General features: G+C 50.6%; 11 non-coding genes and 3 pseudogenes across 11 annotated transcripts; all 14 read right to left on the minus strand.

The window, feature by feature from the left end:
• Window positions 1-22: 22 nt before the first annotated feature.
• Window positions 23-131, minus strand: LOC128480690 (uncharacterized; annotated as a pseudogene).
• A 302-nt stretch (window positions 132-433) lies between these two features.
• LOC128478198 (5S ribosomal RNA) lies at window positions 434-552 on the minus strand. Its single transcript, XR_008349131.1, has one exon. It is a non-coding gene; the product is annotated as a 5S ribosomal RNA (ribosomal RNA).
• Window positions 553-771: 219 nt separating this feature from the next.
• On the minus strand, window positions 772-890 carry LOC128479420 (5S ribosomal RNA). The gene has a single exon (XR_008350300.1). It is a non-coding gene; the product is annotated as a 5S ribosomal RNA (ribosomal RNA).
• A 213-nt stretch (window positions 891-1,103) lies between these two features.
• On the minus strand, window positions 1,104-1,222 carry LOC128477252 (5S ribosomal RNA). The gene has a single exon (XR_008348232.1). It is a non-coding gene; the product is annotated as a 5S ribosomal RNA (ribosomal RNA).
• A 272-nt stretch (window positions 1,223-1,494) lies between these two features.
• On the minus strand, window positions 1,495-1,613 carry LOC128476809 (5S ribosomal RNA). The gene has a single exon (XR_008347804.1). It is a non-coding gene; the product is annotated as a 5S ribosomal RNA (ribosomal RNA).
• A 261-nt stretch (window positions 1,614-1,874) lies between these two features.
• LOC128479180 (5S ribosomal RNA) lies at window positions 1,875-1,993 on the minus strand. Its single transcript, XR_008350065.1, has one exon. It is a non-coding gene; the product is annotated as a 5S ribosomal RNA (ribosomal RNA).
• A 257-nt stretch (window positions 1,994-2,250) lies between these two features.
• On the minus strand, window positions 2,251-2,359 carry LOC128479794 (uncharacterized; annotated as a pseudogene).
• A 326-nt stretch (window positions 2,360-2,685) lies between these two features.
• LOC128476628 (5S ribosomal RNA) lies at window positions 2,686-2,804 on the minus strand. Its single transcript, XR_008347632.1, has one exon. It is a non-coding gene; the product is annotated as a 5S ribosomal RNA (ribosomal RNA).
• A 219-nt stretch (window positions 2,805-3,023) lies between these two features.
• Window positions 3,024-3,142, minus strand: LOC128479115 (5S ribosomal RNA). Its single transcript, XR_008350004.1, has one exon. It is a non-coding gene; the product is annotated as a 5S ribosomal RNA (ribosomal RNA).
• Window positions 3,143-3,391: 249 nt separating this feature from the next.
• On the minus strand, window positions 3,392-3,510 carry LOC128476600 (5S ribosomal RNA). The gene has a single exon (XR_008347605.1). It is a non-coding gene; the product is annotated as a 5S ribosomal RNA (ribosomal RNA).
• A 254-nt stretch (window positions 3,511-3,764) lies between these two features.
• On the minus strand, window positions 3,765-3,883 carry LOC128476811 (5S ribosomal RNA). The gene has a single exon (XR_008347806.1). It is a non-coding gene; the product is annotated as a 5S ribosomal RNA (ribosomal RNA).
• A 215-nt stretch (window positions 3,884-4,098) lies between these two features.
• On the minus strand, window positions 4,099-4,217 carry LOC128478083 (5S ribosomal RNA). Its single transcript, XR_008349021.1, has one exon. It is a non-coding gene; the product is annotated as a 5S ribosomal RNA (ribosomal RNA).
• Window positions 4,218-4,441: 224 nt separating this feature from the next.
• Window positions 4,442-4,560, minus strand: LOC128477507 (5S ribosomal RNA). The gene has a single exon (XR_008348476.1). It is a non-coding gene; the product is annotated as a 5S ribosomal RNA (ribosomal RNA).
• Window positions 4,561-4,778: 218 nt separating this feature from the next.
• On the minus strand, window positions 4,779-4,887 carry LOC128479795 (uncharacterized; annotated as a pseudogene).
• Between the last annotated feature and the right edge of the window lie 113 nt (window positions 4,888-5,000).

Consider the following 5,000-nt stretch of genomic DNA (forward strand, 5'->3'; position numbering starts at 1 on the left):
CCCGGACTGTGAGAAAAGAAAAAGCCTACAACAGCTGGTATTCCCAGGCGGTCTCCCATCGAGGTACTAACCAGGCCCAACCCTGCTTAGCTTCCGAAATCAGGCGCTTTCAGGGTGGTATGGCCGCAGGTGTGAAAGCTCTTTATTTTACTTCTCTTATTCTGTTGCTGCTGCTGCTGCTGCTGCTGCTGCTGCTGCTGCTGCTGCTGCTGCTGCTGCTGCTGCTGCTGCTGCTGCTGCTGCTGCTGCTGCTGCTGCTGCTGCTGCTGCTGCTGCTGCTGCTGCTGCTGCTGCTTGTCGTCAGACAGAAAGAATTATAAGCCCTGGGACAGGACAGAGAAGGTGAGAAGGTTCAAATAAGGGTTTAAAGCTTTGATGATGAGCAAGAAACACATGGCAAAAAGCTCTCCCCGGACTGTGAGAAAAAATTAAAAGCCTACAACACCTGGTATTCCCAGGCGGTCTGCCATCCAGGTACTAACCAGGCCCAACCCTGCTTAGCTTCCGAGATCAAACGAGATCGGGCGCTTTCAGGGTGGTATGGCCGCAGGTGTGAAAGTTTTTTATTTTACTTCTCTTATTCTGTTGCTGCTGCTGCTGCTGCTGCTGCTGCTGCTGCTGCTGCTGCTGCTGCTTGTCGTCAGACAAAAAGAATTATAAGCCCTGGGACAGGACAGAGAAGGTGAGAAGGTTCAAATAAGGGTTTAAAGCTTTGATGATGAGCAAGAAACATGGCAAAAAGCTCTCCCCGGACTGTGAGAAAAAATTAAAAGCCTACAACACCTGGTATTCCCAGGCAGTCTCCCATCCAGGTACTAACCAGGCCAAACCCTGCTTAGCTTCCGAAATCAGACGAGATCGGGCGCTTTCAGGGTGGTATGGCCGCAGGTGTGAAAGTTTTTTATTTTACTTCTCTTATTCTGTTGCTGCTGCTGCTGCTGCTGCTGCTGCTGCTGCTGCTGCTGCTTGTCGTCAGACAAAAAGAATTATAAGCCATGGGACAGGACAGAGAAGGTGAGATGGTTCAAATAAGGGTTTAAAGCTTTGATGATGAGCAAGAAACATGGCAAAAAGCTCTCCCCGGACTGTGAGAAAAAATTAAAAGCCTACAACACCTGGTATTCCCAGGCGGTCTCCCATCCCGGTACTAACCAGGCCCAACCCTGCTTAGCTTCCGAGATCAGATGAGATCGGGCGCTTTCAGGGAGGTATGGCTGCAGGTGTGAAAGCTCTTTATTTTACTTTTCTTATTCTGTTGCTGCTGCTGCTGCTGCTGCTGCTGCTGCTGCTGCTGCTGCTGCTGCTGCTGCTGCTGCTGCTGCTGCTGCTGCTGCTGCTGCTGCTGCTGCTGCTGCTTGTCGTCAGACAGAAAGAATTATAAGCCCTGGGACAGGACAGAGAAGGTGAGAAGGTTCAAATAAGGGTTTAAAGCTTTGATGATGAGCAAGAAACACATGGCAAAAAGCTCTCCCCGGACTGTGAGAAAAAATTAAAAGCCTACAACACCTGGTATTCCCAGGCGGTCTCCCATCGAGGTACTAACCAGGCCCAACCCTGCTTAGCTTCCGAGATCAGACGAGATCGGGCGCTTTCAGGGTGGTATGGCCGCAGGTGTGAAAGTTTTTTATTTTACTTCTCTTATTCTGTTGCTGCTGCTGCTGCTGCTGCTGCTGCTGCTGCTGCTGCTGCTGCTGCTGCTGCTGCTGCTGCTGCTGCTGCTGCTGCTGCTGCTGCTGCTTGTCGTCAGACAAAAAGAATTATAAGCCCTGGGACAGGACAGAGAAGGTGAGAAGGTTCAAATAAGGGTTTAAAGCTTTGATGATGAGCAAGAAACACATGGCAAAAAGCTCTCCCCGGACTGTGAGAAAAGAAAAAGCCTACAACACCTGGTATTCCCAGGCGGTCTCCCATCCAGGTACTAACCAGGCCCAACCCTGCTTAGCTTCCGAGATCAGACGAGATCGGGCGCTTTCAGGGTGGTATGGCCGCAGGTGTGAAAGTTTTTTATTTTACTTCTCTTATTCTGTTGCTGCTGCTGCTGCTGCTGCTGCTGCTGCTGCTGCTGCTGCTGCTGCTGCTGCTGCTGCTGCTGCTGCTGCTGCTGCTGCTGCTTGTCGTCAGACAAAAAGAATTATAAGCCCTGGGACAGGACAGAGAAGGTGAGAAGGTTCAAATAAGGGTTTAAAGCTTTGATGATGAGCAAGAAACACATGGCAAAAAGCTCTCCCCGGACTGTGAGAAAAAATTAAAAGCCTACAACACCTGGTATTCCCAGGCGGTCTCCCATCCAGGTACTAACCAGGCCCAACCCTGCTTAGCTTCCGAGATCAGGCGCTTTCAGGGTGGTATGGCCGCAGGTGTGAAAGTTTTTTATTTTACTTCTCTTATTCTGCTGCTGCTGCTGCTGCTGCTGCTGCTGCTGCTGCTGCTGCTGCTGCTGCTGCTGCTGCTGCTGCTGCTGCTGCTGCTGCTGCTGCTGCTGCTGCTGCTGCTGCTGCTGCTGCTGCTGCTGCTGCTGCTGCTGCTGCTGCTGCTGCTGCTGCTGCTTGTCGTCAGACAAAAAGAATTATAAGCCCTGGGACAGGACAGAGAAGGTGAGAAGGTTCAAATAAGGGTTTAAAGCTTTGATGATGAGCAAGAAACACATGGCAAAAAGCTCTCCCCGGACTGTGAGAAAAAATTAAAAGCCTACAACACCTGGTATTCCCAGGCGGTCTCCCATCCAGGTACTAACCAGGCCCAACCCTGCTTAGCTTCCGAGATCAGACGAGATCGGGCGCTTTCAGGGCGGTATGGCCGCAGGTGTGAAAGTTTTTTATTTTACTTCTCTTATTCTGCTGCTGCTGCTGCTGCTGCTGCGGCTGCTGCTGCTGCTGCTGCTGCTGCTTGTCGTCAGACAGAAAGAATTATAAGCCCTGGGACTGCACAGAGAAGGTGAGAAGGTTCAAATAAGGGTTTAAAGCTTTGATGATGAGCAAGAAACACATGGCAAAAAGCTCTCCCCGGACTGTGAGAAAAGAAAAAGACTACAACACCTGGTATTCCCAGGCGGTCTCCCATCCAGGTACTAACCAGGCCCAACCCTGCTTAGCTTCCGAGATCAGACGAGATCGGGCGCTTTCGTGGTGGTATGGCCGCAGGTGTGAAAGTTTTTTATTTTACTTCTCTTATTCTGTTGCTGCTGCTGCTGCTGCTGCTGCTGCTGCTGCTGCTGCTGCTGCTGCTGCTGCTGCTGCTGCTGCTGCTGCTGCTGCTTGTCGTCAGACAGAAAGAATTATAAGCCCTGGGACAGGACAGAGAAGGTGAGAAGGTTCAAATAAGGGTTTAAAGCTTTGATGATGAGCAAGAAACACATGGCAAAAAGCTCTCCCCGGACTGTGAGAAAAGAAAAAGCCTACAACACCTGGTATTCCCAGGCGGTCTCCCATCCAGGTACTAACCAGGCCCAACCCTGCTTAGCTTCCGAGATCAGATGAGATCGGGCGCTTTCAGGGAGGTATGGCTGCAGGTGTGAAAGCTCTTTATTTTACTTTTCTTATTCTGTTGCTGCTGCTGCTGCTGCTGCTGCTGCTGCTGCTGCTGCTGCTGCTGCTGCTGCTGCTGCTGCTGCTGCTGCTGCTGCTGCTTGTCGTCAGACAGAAAGAATTATAAGCCCTGGGACAGGACAGAGAAGGTGAGAAGGTTCAAATAAGGGTTTAAAGCTTTGATGATGAGCAAGAAACACATGGCAAAAAGCTCTCCCCGGACTGTGAGAAAAAATTAAAAGCCTACAACACCTGGTATTCCCAGGCGGTCTCCCATCGAGGTACTAACCAGGCCCAACCCTGCTTAGCTTCCGAGATCAGACGAGATCGGGCGCTTTCAGGGTGGTATGGCCGCAGGTGTGAAAGTTTTTTATTTTACTTCTCTTATTCTGTTGCTGCTGCTGCTGCTGCTGCTGCTGCTGCTGCTGCTGCTGCTTGTCGTCAGACAAAAAGAATTATAAGCCCTGGGACAGGACAGAGAAGGTGAGAAGGTTCAAATAAGGGTTTAAAGCTTTGATGATGAGCAAGAAACACATGGCAAAAAGCTCTTCCCGGACTGTGAGAAAAAATTAAAAGCCTACAACACCTGGTATTCCCAGGCGGTCTCCCATCCAGGTACTAACCAGGCCCAACCCTGCTTAGTTTCCGAGATCAGACGAGATCGGGCGCTTTCAGGGTGGTATGGCCGCAGGTGTGAAAGTTTTTTATTTTACTTCTCTTATTCTGCTGCTGCTGCTGCTGCTGCTGCTGCTGCTGCTGCTGCTGCTGCTGCTGCTGCTTGTCGTCAGACAGAAAGAATTATAAGCCCTGGGACAGGACAGAGAAGGTGAGAAGGTTCAAATAAGGGTTTAAAGCTTTGATGATGAGCAAGAAACACATGGCAAAAAGCTCTCCCCGGACTGTGAGAAAAAATTAAAAGCCTACAACACCTGGTATTCCCAGGCGGTCTCCCATCCAGGTACTAACCAGGCCCAACCCTGCTTAGCTTCCGAGATCAGACGAGATCGGGCGCTTTCAGGGTGGTATGGCCGGAGGTGTGAAAGTTTTTTATTTTACTTCTCTTATTCTGTTGCTGCTGCTGCTGCTGCTGCTGCTGCTGCTGCTGCTGCTGCTGCTTGTCGTCAGACAAAAAGAATTATAAGCCCTGGGACAGGACAGAGAAGGTGAGAAGGTTCAAATAAGGGTTTAAAGCTTTGATGATGAGCAAGAAACACATGGCAAAAAGCTCTCCCCGGACTGTGAGAAAAAATTAAAAGCCTACAACACCTGGTATTCCCAGGCGGTCTCCCATCCAGGTACTAACCAGGCCCAACCCTGCTTAGCTTCCGAGATCAGGCGCTTTCAGGGTGGTATGGCCGCAGGTGTGAAAGATTTTTATTTTACTTCTCTTATTCTGCTGCTGCTGCTGCTGCTGCTGCTGCTGCTGCTGCTGCTGCTGCTGCTGCTGCTGCTGCTGCTGCTGCTGCTGCTGCTGCT

Source organism: Spea bombifrons, chromosome 2 (assembly GCF_027358695.1).
Source record: "Spea bombifrons isolate aSpeBom1 chromosome 2, aSpeBom1.2.pri, whole genome shotgun sequence".
NCBI lineage: Eukaryota > Metazoa > Chordata > Amphibia > Anura > Pelobatidae > Spea > Spea bombifrons.